At 44.5% G+C, this 18,159-nt stretch overlaps 1 protein-coding gene across 10 annotated transcripts in view; it reads right to left on the bottom strand.

The window, feature by feature from the left end:
- Positions 1-18,159, bottom strand: part of APBA2 (amyloid beta precursor protein binding family A member 2) — a 196,003-nt gene that overhangs the window by 105,303 nt on the left and 72,541 nt on the right. For 9 of the 10 annotated variants that reach the window (XM_009428696.4, XM_009428697.4, XM_016927844.3 and 6 more), the window contains exon 2: positions 16,668-16,721. The gene's annotated coding sequence lies outside the window, so the exon portion shown is untranslated. The remainder of the gene's footprint in view (positions 1-16,667; positions 16,722-18,159) is intronic. The other variant, XM_009428693.5, reaches the window with a different exon arrangement.

Genomic DNA, 18,159 nt, shown 5'->3' with positions numbered 1-18,159 from the left:
GAGGGTAACATCAGCAGTGATAAATTATGTAGCCCTGATTTGATAGGATAAGAATGGCACTTTTTCAGATGGGATCTTCTGCCCCAAAGCCCATAGCCCCTATTGAACCATGAGAAAAATGCCAAGCACACTCAAATTTAAAGATATTCTATAGAATACCTGACCACTACTCTTCAAAATTGTCAAGGTCATCAGAAACAAGGAAAGTCAGAGGAACTGTCACAGTCTAAAAGAACCTAAAGTGACATAATAACTGAACTCAAAGCAGTCTCCTAATAGAATCCTGGAACAGCAAAAGGACATTTGATAAAAACTAAGAAAATGTGAATGAAGTATGGACTTCACTTAATAATAATCCATTGGCACTGGTTCATTAATTGCAACAAATGTACCATAGTAATGTGAGATGTTAACAACAGGGAAAAGTAGGTACAGGATGTATAGGAACTCTCTACTATCTTCGCAACATCTCTGTGAATCTAAAACTATTCTAAAGCAGTAAGTTAAAAAAGAAAGTTTATATACTTATATCGGTAATTAGACAAACTAGATTTTACGAAAAGCAGCATTCTTATGGAAAAGAAAGAATTCATAATTAAAAAGGGCAACCTACTAGGAATAAATTCTAAATTTATATGTATCTAGTTAAATGCACTCAAAATTTATAAAGGGAGAATTGACAGGACTATAATAAGACAAATCTAAAGTATTAGACATTATGAAATTTATGTCTATTAGACATAGACATTATGAGCAGCCGGATAATTTAACACACTTCTTTCAGTAAATGATATAACAAAGAAGTAAAAATAAGAATGGAAATATAAGATTTGAACACCACAATTACCCATTTTTCCTCATGAATATATCGAAAGTACTGAACCGAGGAACTACACACAAGGGCACATGGGATAGTCTGTCAAAATTAATCATATGGTGGACAAGTCTAAAGCCAGTGTAAACAAACTTCAAAATGTTAACATTGTAAATAATCTGTTCCTGACGACGGGGTAAGCAAGCTAGAAATAAATAACAAAAATATAACCAGAAAATATGGAGGCATTTGGAAATCAACTACTTTAAAATAACCCACATTTCAAAGGAGAAATTTTAAAAAGTGAACAGATTTTGAACTAATTAATAATAAAAATACAATGTATCCAAAAATGGTGCTGGACAGCCAGCCATGTTCACAGCAGCACTATTCATCATGGCCAAGGAATAAAAGCAACCCAATGTCTATCGATGGATGATGGATAAACAAAATGTGGTCTATTCATACCACATAATATTATTCAGCCTTAAAAAGGCAGAAAATCTTATCACACAACCCAGCACAGATGAACCTTGAGGACACTGTACTAAGCAAAATAAGCCAGTCACAAAAAGACAAAAACTGTAGGATTCCACTTAACTGAGGTACCTAGAGTAGTCGGAAAGGAGAATGGTGGCTCCCAGAAGCTGGGGCAAGGAGAATGAGAAGTTGCTGTTTAATGGGTATAGATGTTCAGATTCGCAAGATGAAAAAGTTCTAGAGATCTGCTTCACAACATTATGAATTTACTTAACACTACCGAACTGTACACTTAAAAATGGTTAAGATGGTAAATTTTATGCTGTGTTTTTTTACTACAATTTTTAAAAATAGTGGATTACAGCTAAAGCAGGCTTAATAGGCTATTTATAACCCTAAAATCATATATTAGAAAACAAGAAAGGCTGGAAAAAATAAATATGCTGTTGTTTTCATGTTCTTAGGTATGCATAGATTTCCTAAACAGGGCACAAAAAGCATTAACCTTAAAGGAAAAGATTGATAATCTGGGCCTTCTCATCAAAAGATACCACTGAACGTGAGAAAGTGTGAGAAAATATTTGTAATATGTACATCTAGCAAAGGTCTCAGGTACTAACTATATAAAGAACTCCCGGCCGGGTGTGGTGGCTCGCACCTGTAATCCCAGCACTTTGGGAGGCCGAGTTGGGCGGATCACGAGGTCAGGAGATCGAGACTATCCTGGCTAACACGGTGAAACCCCGTCTCTACTAAAAAATACAAAAAATTAGCCGGGCTGGTGGCGGGCGCCTGTAGTCCTACCTACTTGGGAGGCTGAGGCAGGAGAAGGGCGTGAACCCACGAGGCGAAGCTTACAGTGAGCTGAGATCGCACCACTGCACTCAAGCCTGGGCAACAGAGCGAGACTCCATCTCATAAAACAAAAAAAGAACTCCTACAAAGCACTAAGAAAGAAAATGCAACAGAAAAATGAGCAAAAACTTGCACAAAAACTTCAAGAGAAGGTTTCGAAAAGCACAAGACAAGTATTCAAAAGAGATATTCAACAGTCTTCAGTGAACTGAAAATCATACCAGAGGATCCCACCATGCATCCACTAAAAATCAAATTAAAATGACTAACACCACCAGTTATGAGCAAGGATGTGGAGCAAATGAAACTCCTGTTTGCAGGTGGGAGTGTAATTGGGTACAATCACGTCAGAAAAAGGACTGGCAGTGTTCACTAAAATAGAAACATACCCAGACCCTGTGACCTACCCATTCCAATCCTGGATGTACCCTCAATAGAAACGCAATCATGTGTACAACAAATGTGTAACAGTGTTCCCAGCAGCAATCATGACCCAAAACTAGAAAAGATGCAAATGTCCATCAAACATAGAATGGATGAATTATTTGTATATTTACAATGCTCTGTAACAGTGAGTCAATGAACTACTGTCACACTCACCACCTGTGACTCTCACAAACATAATGTTGCATAAAATAAGCTGACATAAAACAGTATATATTGTAGAAATTCATTTATTTAAAAAAATTCAAACATTTGCAAAAATAACATTTGGTGCTAGGATTCTGATTACCTTTAGGTGGTGGTGGTAGTGGTCGGGGGTGGGTTATGGCTGGGAGAGGACCCTAGGGGAGATTCTTGGGTTGTGGTGATGTTTTGTTTCCTAGTCTGGATGGTAGTTTCATGGATGTGTTCACTTTGAAAATATTCATGGTAATAAACACTTAGGATTTTTGTACTTTTCTGTTTATATTACACTTGAATTAAGAAGCTTATTTTAAAATAAGTGGCTTATCATTTGCACACTGTTCAATTCAAAACAGACTTCAAAAAGGTGACTGTCCAAAGCTTCCTCCCACTTTAGTCTCCATGAACAACTCCAGGTGCGCGTTCTGAGGGTGTGGATTGTTACAGTGAGGGGAGGGGGTGCAATGTGCTATGAGACTAGAAAAGGCACCATATCTTGGGCAGGGGCTCGTCTTTTTAGAGTCTTTCCTCAGATTCTGCTTTGAACCCCAAGCTCTGCCTGCTGTCATGGTACTGTAAACACTGCCCTAACTTCTGTGAGTCAGATTTTCTGATGCCTTCTCAGTAGGATACTTTGGTGCACTAGGGGATCCAAGGCTCTTGGCAAGGATCCCCATGTTAGTATCACATTCCATAGTCCAGCATCTGGGAGGAAGAGCCTGCCGGCTTCTCTCCCCTGCACATACACACCCTCTGTCCTGGTTAACTCACACTAGAGAACAGCTTCCCACCTGGCCATACTGAAAGAACAGAAACATAGTTTCAATTACCTTTGTCAGAGAGAACAGGAGAGGTGAGGGAATGGAAACCAACTCCCAGAGAATGGTGGGAAGGCAGACACTCAGGGGCACGAATGACTGTGGGTAGAATTCGTATGTATGGAGTGTCCCTGTGACTGGCTCTGTGCTTTTATTTTTTTATTTGTTTTTGTTGTTGTTCTGAGACAGGATCTCGCTCTGTTACCTAGGCTGGAATGCAGTGATATGATCACAGCTCACTGCAGCCTCGAACTTCCAGGCTCAAAGGACCCTCCCACTTCAGCCTCCTGAGTAGCTAGGACACCTAGCTAATTTGTTATTTTAATTCTATGTAGAGATGGGAGTCTCCCAGTGTTGCCCAGGCTGGTCTCGAACTCCTGGACTCAAGTGATCCTGCCATCTATGCTTTCAATAACAACATTCAGTGTGTGTTTTACTAGATATGGTGTTGAGTCCTTTCTGTTGTAAGAAAAAAAAATTGTGGTAAAATACACATAACATAAAATTTACCATTGGAAGCCTTTTTAAGAATACAGCTTAGTGACACTAAGTACATTCACACTGCTGTGCTATCATCATGACCATCCATCTCCAGAACTCTTTTCACTTTGTAAAACTGAACCTCTGTCCTAATTAAACACTAACCCCCTTCCCTCTCCTTCTAGCCCCTGGCAACCACCATTCTACTTTCTGTCTCCATGAATTTGACTATTCTGAGTACCTCATGTCAGTGGAACCACACAGGATCTGTGCTATTCTATCTGGCTTCCTTCATTTAGCATAATGACCTCAAGGTTCAAGGTTCATCCATGTTATAGCATGTGTCAGAATTTCCTCCCTTTTCAAGGCAAAATAATATTCCATTCTATGTATACACCACATTTTGTTGATCCATTCATCTGCCAATGGACTCCTGGGTTGCTTCCACCCCTTAACTATTGTGAATCATGCTGCATGAACATGAATGTACAGATATTTCCTTGAGCCCCTGCTTTTTACTTCCCTTGGGCATATGCCCAGAAGTGAAACCACGCCTAGATTCCACGGCAATTCTATTTTCAATTTTTTGAGGAACTATCATACTGTTTTCCGACGGGCTGCACCATTTACATTCCCACCTAAAGTGCACAAGGGTTCCAATTCTGCCACATCCTCACAGACACTTATTTTCTGTTTTGTTTTGTTTTGTAATAGCCGGCCTAATAGATGTGAGGTGGTATCTTGTGATTTTGACTTGCAATTCTCTAACGATTTGTGATGCTGAGCACGTTTGTCTGTGTTTACTGGCCATGTGTCTATCTTCTGTGGAGAAATGTTTATTCAAGCCCTTTGTTCATTTGTTAATCAGGTGGCTTCTTTTTATGTTAAATTCTAAGAATTCTTCACACATTCTGGCTATTAACCCTTTATCAGATGTATGAATTACAAAGATTTCCGTCCATTCCTTGGGTTGCCTTTTCACTGCTGACTGTGTCCTTTGAGGAAGTTTTTATATTAGATGAAGTCCAACTTACCTATCTTTTCCTGTTGCTGACTGTGCCTTTGGTGTCACATCCAAGAAGTCACTACCAAATCCAATGTCATGAAGTTGTGCACCTGTTTTCTTCTGAGTTTTATGGTCTCAGCTCTTATGTTCAGGTCTTTGATCTATTTTGAGTTGATTTTTGTATTGTCTTGTGTTGTTTTTATATTGTTTTCAGTTTTTCCAACACCATTTGAAGAAACTATCCTTTCCCCACTGAATGACCTTGAAATCCTTGTCAAAAAATCATTTGCCCATATATGTCAGGGTTTACTTGGGGGCTGTCTACTCAATTCCTTTCGTCTGTATGTCTGTCTTTATGCAACTACTACATTGTTTTGATGACTACAGCTTTGTAGCTAGTTTTGAAATTAGGAAGTGTGAGATCGCCAACTTTGTCCTTCTTTTTAAGATTGCTATTACTATTCAGGGTCCCTTGAGATTGCATATGAATTTTAGGACGAATTTTCCTATTTCTACCAAAAGCATCATTGGGATTTTGATAGGGATTGCAATAAATCTGTAGATTGCTTTGGATATGACATAGTTTGGCTATGTCCCGCGCCAAATCTTGCCCTCAATTGCAATAATCCTCACGTCAAGGGTGGGGCCAGGTAGAGATAACTGAATCATGGGGGTGGTTCCCCCACACTGTTCTTGTGGTAGTGAATAAATCTCATGAGATCTGATGGTTTTATAAATGAGAGTTCCCCTGCGCAAGCTCTCTTGCCTGCTGCCATGTAAAACGTGCCTTTGCTCTTCCTTCGTCTTCCACCATGATTGTCAGGCCTCCCCAGCCATGTGGAACTGTGAGTCCATTAAACCTCTTTCCTTTATAAATTACCCAGTCTCGGGTATGTCTGTATTAGCAGCATGAGAATGGACTAATATAGGTAGTATTGACATCTTAACAATATTGTCTTCTAATCTAAAAACATGCCATGTCTTTCCATTTACTGGTGTCTTCTTTAATTTCTCTCAGCAATGTTCGGTAGTTTTCTGTGTATAATTTTTTTGCTTCCTTGGTTAATGGAATTTTTTTCTTAACTCCCCTTCCAGATTGCTCATTGTTAGTGTATAGAAATGCAACTGATATTTGTGTGTTGATTTTGGATCCTGCAACTTTACTGAATTCATGTATTAGTTATAACAGCTTTGTGTGTGTGTGAAGTCTTTAAGGCCTTCTACATACTGCATAAGACCATGACATGTGAAAAGGGAGAAAATTTCACCTCTTCCTTTCCAATTTGGATGCCTCTGATTTCTTTTTCTTGCCAAATTGTTCTGGCTAGAATTTCTAGTACTATCTTAAATAGAAGTGGTGAAAGGGGGCATCCTTGTCTTGTTTCTGATCTTAAGAGGAAAAGCCTTTGCAATTTTTCACCACTGGGTATGCTGCTGGCTGGTGGCTTTGCCTGTATGGTCTTTATTATGTTGCGGTATTAAACTCTTTCTTTTCTAACTGTCAAAGCAATATTTATTTATTTATTTATTTATTTATTTATTTTGAGACAGAGTCTCGCTCTGTTGCCCAGGTTGGAGTGCAGTGGCATGATCTCGGCTCACTGCAACCTCTGCCTCCTGGGTTTAAGTGATTCTCCTGCCTCAGCCTCCCGAGTAGCTGGGATTACAGGGGTCTGCCACCACGACAGGCAATTTTTGTATTTTTAGTAGAGATGGGGTTGCACCATGTTGGCCAGGATGATCTTGAACTCCTGACCTCAAGTGATCCACCTGCCTTGGCCTCCCAAAGCACTGGAATTTGCTGGCGTGAGCCACTGCACCCGGCCAGCAATTTTTATTTAAAAAGCAGCAAGAGCAGTGCCTCACGCCTGTAATCCCAGCACTTTCGGAGGCCAAGGAGGGAGGACTACCTGAGCTCAGGAGTTTAAGACCAGTCTGGGCAACACAATGAGACCCTGTCTCTAATTAAAAATTTAAAAATTAGCTGGGTGTGGTGGTGTGTGCCTGAGGTCCCAGCTACTCGGGAGACCAAGGTGGGAGGACTGCTTGAGCCCAGGAGGTTGAGGCTGCAGTGAGCTGAGATTGCAGCACTGCACTCCACGCTAGGCAACAGACAGAGATGCTACCTCAAAAAAACAAAAAAGGCACATTATTCCCATTGTCCAGATAAGGAAATCGAGGCTTAGAGAGATCAAGCAATCTGCTCAGGGTAACACAGAGACAGTTAAGTGGTAGAGGCAGAATTCCGATGCAAGTCTGGGTAATTCTTAAGTGTTTAATTTCAGCCCCTATCTATGCCTTTGCTATTTAAGATGTGGTCTGAGGACCAGAAGCATCTGCACCACCTGGGGGGTTGTTAGAAACACAAAATCACAGGATCCACCAAAAACCATGGAATCAGAATCTGCATTTAAACAAGGTCCCTGGCCGGGCATGATGGCTCATGCCTGTAACCCCAGCACTTTGAGAGCCCAAGGCGGGTGGATCACCTGAGATCAGGAGTTTGAGACCAGCCTGGCCAACATGGAGAAGCACCATCTCTACTAAAAATACAAAAATTAGTCAGGCGTGGTGGCATGTGCCTATAATCCCAGCTACTCGGGAGGCTGAGGCAGGAGAATTGCTTGAACCCAGGAGGCGGAGGGTACAGTGAGCAGAGATCGCGCCACTGCACTCCAGCCTGGGCAACAAGAGTGATTCTCCGTCTCAAAAAATAAACATAAAATAAATGAGATCCCCAGGAAATTCCGGCGCACACTGGAGTTCGAGCAGCCGTGCGTTATGCCAGTGGTCCTCAACTTTGATGTAGGTCGGAACCACCAAGAAGGCTAATAAAGAACACAGAGGCCCAGGATGGAGGAAGCAGAATATGACCTGCATTTGTATTTTTACCAAGTTCCCCAGGTGATCCTGATAGCAAACACAGTCTGAGAACCACGGTGCTACACCAATGTGGAAATGGCCTCTAGGTTTCAGGACTGAGAGTGCCACTAGGCTAAGCTAGGGCTGGGAATAGATTTCTGACAAAATTGTCCCCAGCACTGATTGTCTCTGGGGCATGGAGTGCAAAGAGGCAAAGAGCCCTCTGTCACAGGAAGGGGGCAACCAGGGGTAAGACCTTCACTTCCAAGACTGAGCTCAGGAAGGAAGTCTGCTCAGAAGCCACGTGGGGTCTCTCCAACCCTGAAAGGCCAGATTCTGTCTAGAACTTGGCTTTTAGAAGGGATCCTAGACATATCCCAAGTCTCCAAGACAAAAGCCTGGGCCTCAGTCTCCCTCCAGCATCCCTGAGAGCAGGTGTGGAGCATGCTACAGCCACCAGCCCACTGTGACCCTGAGGTTAGTGGGAGACAGGAAGTGACAATGCTGCCACCCCACGCATCTGCAGCACCAGCTTTTGGTCCTGGAGCCCCCACGTGTTATCAAGAGTGTGGTCTTTTTGAGGTACTGACTTGGCTAGGCAATCAGCCACTCTTCCAGACGTTGCTGTGAAAGTCTTCTGTCCATGTCATTAAAGTCCATAATGAGTTGACTTTTAGAAAGGAGATCATCCCAGACAATCTGTCTGGGTCTGGATCAATTTGTCAGGAGACCTTAAAAGTAGAGCCAAGGCTTCCTTCAGGAAGAAGAAATTCTGCCTGTGGACTGCAGCTGCAGCCATGCCTGGGAGTTCCAGCCTGCCCTTCCCCATGGCCTGCCCTGCGGGCTTCAGGCTTGCCTGGCCAGGTCCCAAAACCGCGTGCGCAGATTCCTCACAATGTATCTCCTCATATCCATTCCTTACTGCTTCTCTGGCTCAACCTGACTAATAGACCAAGCCTTTCTCCTATCCATCCCCTACTGTTTCAGTGCACCACTGAAACTATGCCACCTCCATAGAGACTCCGCAGGTTGATGTCCTATCAGCCAGCTATGAGACCTGGAGCTAGTGGCTTAACTACTCTGAGCCTCTTTCCTCAAACAGCAAAAGTCTAGACTAACTGATGCACAGAAGGAACCCTCATGGTGGAAAAACATTCAGCACCTGCACTAGCTTTTGAAGCGCTATCTCCAGTAGCAGCAGATGTTCTTTGGAGGGTAGATTTGACTCATCTTAAGTAGATTCTGAAGCGAGTTTCTGAAGACAACCTCCATGCCATGAAAACGCTAGCCTGGTCATCTCTCTGTAGAGACTCTATGAGGAGCCTCTGGTGCACAGGCCTCCACCCCATGCTGCACCCTCCAAGGTCAACTATGGAAAGCACATATCCCTTCCTGTCAGCCCTCCAACAAAGACCTGCCAGGGCTTCTCCCAAGCCATCTACACAGGTCAAGCTGGCCTCTGCCACCTCTTCTACCTCACCCCCTAGCTCCTCTATCAAGCCAGATCAAACAATTCCATTCCCAGACCAGCCACGCTGCTTCCTCTGTCCACGCTTCAGTCATATATACATGCTTGTTTGCCTGGAACGCCCATCTTCCCCCTCTCTCGCAGAAATGTATATTCATCCTTCGAGATGAAAGATCAACCCTCACTCCCTCCTGGACAACCCACTGGACTGATGAGTCCGCCCTCCCCAGGGTGCACTCTTCGTCTCCCTTGACATTCACAGTATGCGGCCACCAAGACGTCACCCTTTCCTGCAGTGGCTGATTCTCGAACTGAAGGTCAGGGGCTCTCTTTCCAGCCTCGCATTAACCCATGCCAAACATGCCTGTCTGCCACCATTCTGTTTTTCAACATAATCACTTTTAGATGAACAATGAATACAAATCCAACAACGGACAAAACACAGTGTACCCCACACGTGAGGCTCAGGAGGTAACTGGTGGTCTCTCCCTGCAGCCCCCCACTCGCTGACCCCCCGAGACCAGCACATGGCAAATGACGTGGACTTTCTTGTAATGAGGGTTTCTTATGAGATGGTAACAGCCACCACTGCTAGGAGTCCTCCCACCATCCAGGGTGGCATGCCATCACCCTTTCCTCTGCAGATGTATGAACTGATTGAAGGAGATTAAGCGATTTGCCCAAGAAAGGAGATTAGTTCACAGCAGCCCTAGACTGTATGGAAATGCAATTCTTTGCAGTATGCTCTGCTGCGATACAGGAGACCCCTGCTATGACTCTGGAAGACTTAGAAAACGTCTCCATGACATGTACATTGCTCATCAATTCATCCAAGCACACCTTGTGGTATGAGGGTTAAATTAGCATGTCCGTATATGCCTAGCAGCACACATGGTAAAAGTCAGTCTGGGAAATGACAGGTTAAAAGAAATTTAAATTGTTCCCTTTCTTGCAGGACTTCTGAAGGCCTTTTATATGGTGCTTTGGGAGTGTCCAAGACGGGCAGTACAGACAGCACTTCCCAACCTAATGTGACCGGGGACTATTATATTCAAGAATATCCGCTGGGAATCCTCAGAACATAGTTTGAGAATGCCGGCTTGCACACTAATGTCATTAATTAGAATTGGACATAATTAATTAGAGCTGAATATCATTAATCAAAAGTTACATACAGAAACGGCTAACTTCTCTTTCATCACACTAATTATGTTGGGCTCACAGTTCCTCGTGCTACTTTCTTAACCCATTTTCCATCTTTTAAAAAAAAGGGTGTTGATGAATTTTTTTCTCTTCTAAAGTACAACTTGAAACAAAAAAGAACTAGGTGTCAGAGCAGGAGCTTCCAATTTGAAAGCACACACCAAGTCTGCAAGCAAATAGTAACAGCCAGCTCCTTGTCCTCTCTTTGCCTCTTCCAGCGAAGGAAACCAGCAAGATCGGAAAACTCACATGTGCTACACATCCCCTCTTCATTATGTGGTTCATTCTCACAATCTACCCGCCCCCAACTCATGAGTCTTCACTTTGCAGATGGGAAATTGAGCTTCTGAACATTTCTAAAGTCTAGGGGCAGTGGCTCATGCCTGTAATCCCAGCACTGCGGGAGGCCCAGGTGGGAGGACCACTTGAGGCCAGGAGTTCGAGACCAGTCTGAACAATATGGTGAAATGCCCTCTCTACAAAAGATTTTAAAATTAGCTGGGCATGGTGGCACTCACCTGTAGTCCTAGCTACTCAGGGGGCTGAGGTGGGAAGATTGCTTGAGCCCAGTTCAAGGCTGCAGTGAGTTATGATCATGCCACTGCACTCCAGCCTGGGTGACAGAGTGAGACCCTGTCTCAAAAAAAATAAATAAATAAAAATAAAAATAAGAAACTAGAGCTATGTGATGACTACACACTTCTTGAGCATCCACTGTACATGAGGCACTGGGCTGGGCACTGGAGGATACGGGACAAGCAGGCCTGCAAATCCACAGAGACAGAAGCCAGGCAGGAGGGCTGTGGACTCAGATGTCCACCTAAGGTCCCAAAAAGTGAAGCCCATGAGCCTCATCTGTGAAGATAAAGACAAGCACCTGAGAGAGGAATCAGCCACACAGGCAGGGCCAGAAGGAGCCTCCCATGTGAAGGCAGCAGTTCAAGAGGCAGAGCCAGGTCAACGTGCAAAGCCTGGCTCATTCAGAAATCCTACTCATTTCACACAGGGAATGATGGCTTACACTTGTAATCCTAGCACTCTAGGGGCCAAGGAGTTCAAGACCAGCCTGGTCAACATGGCAAAATCCCACCTCTATAAAAAAATACATAAAAATAAGCTGGGTGTGGTGGCACATGCCTGTAGTCCCTGCTACTCAGGAGGCCAAGGAGGGAGGGTTGATTGAGCCCTGGAGGTCAGGGTTGCAGTGCGCCATGATCAGACCACTGCACTCCAGCCTGGGCAATAGAGCAAGACCCTGTCTCTAAATAAATCAATAAATCCCACCCATTTCAATGAAGAGACAAACAGAACCACCTGTACAAGGGTGAGGCCAGGTAGTCAGCCAAGGTGGAGGATGAACCAGCAAGACGGGAGCAAGACGGCTCCATCAGAGGGACCCACAGCACAGAACACTGGGGTCCGTGTGCCTACATCCAGGGGTTTACCACAACTTCTTTTCTCCTTAACTTTGCAAATACACAGAAGTATAGAAAACAATGTAGCAAACCTCCATTCAGGCTTAACCATCGCTGTCAGTCCCATCCCCTCAAAGTCCCCCTTCTCAGGATCACTATCATTCACTATGCAGAACAAACTCTGATATCTTCTGTTCCAATCCGGTTCATATTTGTAGAAAATGCTGGTTGTGACCCACTTGTGATGGTTAATTTTATGTATCAACCTGACTGGGCCACAAGGTGCCCATGCGTCTGGTTAAACACTGTTTCTGGATAGTCTGTGAGGTGTTTCTGGAAGAGGTTAGCATTGGAATTGGCAGACTGAGTAAAGCAGACGGCCCTCCTCAGTGTAGGTGGGCATCGTCCACTCCAGTGAGGACCTGCATAGAACAAAACAGTAGAGGAGGGTTGAATTCACTCTCTGCCTGACTGCTTGACTGGGACATTGGTCTTCTCTGCCCTCCATGCTGCTGGTTCTCAGGCCTTTCGGCCTGGACTGGAATCTGCACCAGTTCTCTGCTTCCCAGGCTTTTGCACTACAATACTGTCTTCCCTGGGTCTCCAGCTTGCAGATGGCAGATTGCGAGACTTCCGAGATGCCATATCATGCAAGCCAATACCTTATATCAATTGACCAATCAATCGATTGATTGATACATAAACTCTAAGATAAACTGATCCTATTGGTTCTGTTTTCGAGAGAACTAATACAACACTGAATCCCTTTCATGAGCAGAATTGCTGGGTCATGGGGGATCCACATTTCAACCTTACCAGATAACACCTAATTGTTCTCTAAAGGGGTTTTACTAATTTGCCCGTGATAAACAGGACATGAAGGCCCTCTTGCTTCACACTCTGGGCAACCCTTCGATTATCAGACTTTCTAATTTGCCAACATCTCATGGTCTCCCAGGCAGGTCCCAGATTAGGAGCAAGGCAGAGTTCATTAGTCTATTTGACATTTTCATTTTTTCTTCTTCAAAGTATTTGCTCATTTTTCAGTTCTATTGTCTTTTTAAAATTAATTTGAAAGAGTTCTTGATAGAAACAGAATACAAATCTCTCACAGTAAATTCATCATGAATATTTATTCCAGCCTGTAGTTCTCTTAAAGAAGTTGCTAATACTGATGTTTGATTAATCCATCTTTTCTTTTATGATGTGTGTATGTTTCCCAACTCGAGCAGATAGAAAAAACCTTCTATGTATTTTAACATTTTTGTCTTTACATTTTGGCTTTTTTTTTTTCTTTTTTTTTGAGATGGAGTCTCATTCTATCACCCAGGCTGGAGTGCAGTGGCACAATCTCGCTCACTGCAACCTCCGCCCCCCAGGTTCAAGCAATTCTCCTGCCTCAGCTTCCCGAGTAGCTGGGATTATAGGTGTCCGCCACCACACCCAGCTAATTTTTTATATTTTTAGTAGAGATGGGGTTTCGCCATGTTGGCCAGGCTCGTCTCGAACTCCCGACCTCAGGTGATCTGCCCACCTCGGCCTCCCAAAATGCTGGGATTACAGGTGTGAACCACCGTGCCCGGCATAGGCCTTTAATTCTATGGCCGTTTACTGGTACATGTGCTGTGAGGTAGGGATCTCACTTTATCTTTTCTCTTTTCCTATGTGGCCAACCAGCTGTCCTGCATCACATCCCACCTGGTCCATAACACACGTCTGCCACCTCCTGGCTTCCTATACATGTGAGCACTTGCTCCTAGCCTTGCTACCCTGTCCCAGCCATTGCCGTGTCTCTCCCTGCACAAATGTCGCACAGTCTTCATCATCCTGGCTCTCCATCAGGAACCTCACTTCTTGGGGGTCTCATGGCCTCCTCCCTTAGTGCTCTGGCTTTGTGTTTTCTCTTCATGTCTCATAGCTTGGAATTTCCATGCCTTTCTTTGGATCTTATGTTTTAAAGAACACTTTGGGCTAGGTTTTACACAGCATTTATATGCATCCATACTGGGGTACATGCTAGTATCACATCAGCCCGTCATTTTCAGGACGTGATGTCTTCTAACTTAATATATGTTCTGAGACTTGCCGTGATTTAAATACAGCTTATTAATCTTTTCTGTGTTCCTTCAGGATAATCGCTGATTTTATATATTTCATTATTCACACATTTTACAGATCAAGGGCCTATAGGATGGTTATCATAGGATACAGTGAGGCCTAGAGTTTAATTCTCAAAAAAAAAAAAAAAGAAGAAGAATAAGGAAAGAGCCTCAAACTTTTCCTGTAAGTGGAAGCACATTCACAAATTATCCTATGAAAAGACATCAGGCACACCACGGGTATTAGTATTCTGAAGCTACAGAATGATTCCATTTGCAGTAGAAAAATAAATAAACCCAGGCCCTTTCTTCTCTTTACAGATCTCCTCACAGAGACTCATTCTGGCATAATTGGCATTTAAAAATATCCATCTCCTTGCCGCCTTTCTCTCTGAGAAGGAATATGCTTTTCTGCTGGGAAGCTGCAGAGAATTGTGATGAGTATATTCACTTACATGATAGGCCTATTACACTGCAGATGGGTGAGAGCAATTGGGAAGAGAGCCCAGCACCTTCTCTATTGCAATTGATTTTGATCGTCTAATAGTATTTCAGGATACATAAAAATTCCAGTAGGTCTTTTCTAGACTCAGAAGAAAAAAATACCTTATACCTTACAGGCATAAATAGAACCACCCTATGACTCTAACAGAATGTAATGACACCCCAGGTTCCATAAGGAAAACGTCAAGAAGCCAATTTCACCGTGGACAGTCCCTAGAGGGTGGATGGGCTGAGGCAGCTGCTTAACCCTGGGCTCCCAGAAGACTGGAATTTTATGGAATCATGAGCTGTGTCTCCATAAGTAACATCTCCCTTCATAAGCTGTCCTTACTGCTGGTGATAATCAAAATCTCCAGCATTTTCAGAGCTGAGAGTGGATGATGTATCTAATGTCATTACGGCTGAAGTATGTTTACAACCCTAAGTAGAAAGTTAAATAGAGCAGAAAAGGCCTGTTGAGAGCACAAACGTACATTCACAAACTTTGAAAACTGACAACTGAGAAAAATTTCAGTAAACACTCCAGCTTATGTCCAAACCCATTAATAATCACGCAGCTCTTCTACGTTTCATCCTGTTTCATGCACGAGGGCTGATTGTCCTGCATCTCTTAAATGCCTTGTGAATGTGCTTCCTCCACGGAGAGCCACCGTGTAATTCATCCAGGACATTTGTGACAAGAATGCTCCCCAACTGGATGCAAGGGAATTCCTGCCTCATCAGCAGAACAGGGGTGGTGAGTGGTTACCACAATGTGGGAAAGATGCAGGGCAGAAAGTGAAATCAATAAAGCTGCCTTGCTTTACAAATAATGGCTTTTTGGGTGGCTTCAAATAGCCAGACTTGTGGCCTTGTGCTGCCCTGGAAGAAAAACTGTGATTCTGAACCTGAGTCTTGACACTCCAGAATCCCGTCCTCACCCCTGCTGGTCTTCATCCGTCCCCTCACAACTGGCACAGAGATTCCACACTGGGACACACAAAGTGTTCCTTGCCTTGGTCGGGCAGGGGGGGTGTTCCCAAGGCCACCGCTGCCTTGCATGTAACACTCTGAACTGCCTCCCTGTCCAAGCTTACCACATGCTCCTTCTCAAGAATACATAAGAACCCCCAGAATCCATCAGAAGCTCAGGCCTGCTCTGGGCATCAGGACATGAAGACCATCCCTGGCTCTGCTTCTTTAACTCTAGCAACAATGCCCTCTGCTCCTCGTTCTCCAAACACGCCCCACCCTGTACACCAGCTTCCCTACAAAGCCGCTGCCTTGTGTGTCTCCAGCCACAGAAGAAGACAGCCAATTCATCTGCAGTGCAGAACCTGTCCCTTGCAAGTCTCCCCTGTGTGGAACACTCGGCTGGCACCAGGGCTCTGTTCCTACCAGTCCTACAGGGCAAGGGCAAGCCAGATGCTGACCATGGGGCAGTGTCATCAGGGCTGCAATACTGCTCCATGCACAGGGAGGGAGGATGGACCACGCTCCATCCCTGGCAAGATGAGGAGGCCTCTTTTCATCAAAGTTAGATTTCTTCTGCTCAGCTTCCTGGTATCTCACAATGGCTGGTCCCTTCTCAAAGTAGACCAGCCACTGCCCACACTGGAGAGTGAAAGGTTCAAGTGCTACCTATTGTTGCCAATATACATGTGTCTACTTTCGCTGTAACTAGGAACCTAGGTAGGGGTTACACAAATCAATGACTGAGTCTGGTGAGGACCATGGTTTACAGAAACACCAGTATGATGAAGAGAGGACAGATGGGGAGTGTGTGTCTTGCTGTGTTGTCATTGGGTGGTGGGCAGGTCGGTTCCGGGCAAGGTAAGTGCCAGCAGCGTCCCCAGTGTCCATCCACTCCTTGGCTGTGACTCAAACCCCAGCTTCAAACTCCCCGAGCTCACACACACAGGATCCCAGAAAACAAAGAGCCACGGCAGTTGCCAGCTCTGCCTGCAATGTAGCATTTTCCCTCCAGTGAAACGGTCCGCTCCCCACATGGCAAAAGCAAAACCTCATTCCATGCAATGCTGCCTTGTATTTCTTACCTAAAATGAGTGGTTTGGTAATGTCCCGAAAAATCTCCTGGTGATCAAATCTTTCTGGAATAAAGCAGAAGAAAACAGAGAAAATTACTTTCACTTCAGCAATGATACAGGTGCGCACATAGAGCTCCTTCAAGTATAAAAATGTAAATATGAGGCTTTGAATCACCTGTAAAAGTGGACAGATTATAATTCTAATGAGATAATCAGAAATTACCCTAAACAAATAATTAAAATGTTTCTTTAGCCATTCATCGCATAATTATTGCCTTAAGAACAATGTGTTGGGCAAATAAAGAGATGGCTTATGTACCATTCTGAAAGGAGAGACTCTCTGCATTTTAATGAGGCTCCTCAAAGCCCTCATGAATATGTATTTTCCCACAACAAAGCTTGACCCCACGGGTTTGCAGAGCTGGTGCTTCACGACACTTTCAGACTGCGGAGGGTGTGCATATGGGGGTGGGCGGGGAGAGAACAGCGATGAAAGTGAAGAGAGGAAGGAGGACCACCTCTCCTTTCCAATGCCCAGGGTCTCAGCCCACCTTCTCCTGGGCAGGATGGTTTCATGAAAAGAATGAGAAAGAGGCCACCAGGTCTCAGACTTCCCTGAATAGAGGAAGCTCTGCACAGGAAGGCTGAAGAGGAAGCTATTGCCAGCAGGCTCGGGGGTTTCAAGGCCAGGCCCTTGGGTTGGATCAGGAATTCAGGGCAAGGGCATTAGAAGGCTATGGGCAGGAAGCTGGGGTGGAACAGGAGGAGGGGTGTTCAATTGTCTGCAACATCACATCTGAATTCTGCCTCTCCCTCCATGTTGGCTACAGACAAAGTTACAAAGGGCTTTCTGTGTTCCTTTCAAAAAGGATAGTAATACAGCCTCCTCCCGGGGGCATCAGCTGTTGAGCCGGGCCAGGCTGCGAGCCCTTCACGAATGGCTGCGCTGCTGGACAGGGCACCTGCAATCTGGTCCTGGGGTCTGCAGTCGTAGGGAAGAGCCCCATTCACTGGGGAAGGAAACAGGACACAGGCAACACAGTGGCTTCGACTTCATCACAAAGGTTTAGTCTGCTCAGCGTCTTCACTTCTCTAAGAAAGCGGCCAGTTGCTCTCACTTCCTAGGTAGACACCCCTAGCAGAGGGTTATAATTACGAAATTTCCTCCACCCAAAATGGCCCAGGGCAGATACTTCTGGTCCCCATGTAAAGGAGATGACCCAACGTCTCTGAGGAGGCTAAAGATGTTTCCATGTTGAACAAGCTACCCGTTAAGGGAGCTGCAGAGCCGTAACCTGCTTGCCTCTGCTCAGGGGAAACTGGCTGTTTGCACCGTTGTTCCATTTCTTTCCCAGGGTATGGTGCTTCTGTGGCTTTTCACGGCCTGTTCTGTGAAGCAACATGGTGCTTCACAGATCCTGGCCCTTTGCAAGGAGGCCTCTTTATCACACCCAAAGTGAGCACCACACAAAAAGCATGTCAATCACACACACGCTTTCCG

The sequence above is a fragment of the Pan troglodytes genome, chromosome 16 (assembly GCF_028858775.2).
Source record: "Pan troglodytes isolate AG18354 chromosome 16, NHGRI_mPanTro3-v2.0_pri, whole genome shotgun sequence".
In the NCBI taxonomy this organism is placed as follows: domain Eukaryota; kingdom Metazoa; phylum Chordata; class Mammalia; order Primates; family Hominidae; genus Pan; species Pan troglodytes.
The sequence above is the reverse complement of the archived record's forward strand: the minus strand, read 5'-3'. Positions and strand labels throughout refer to the sequence as shown.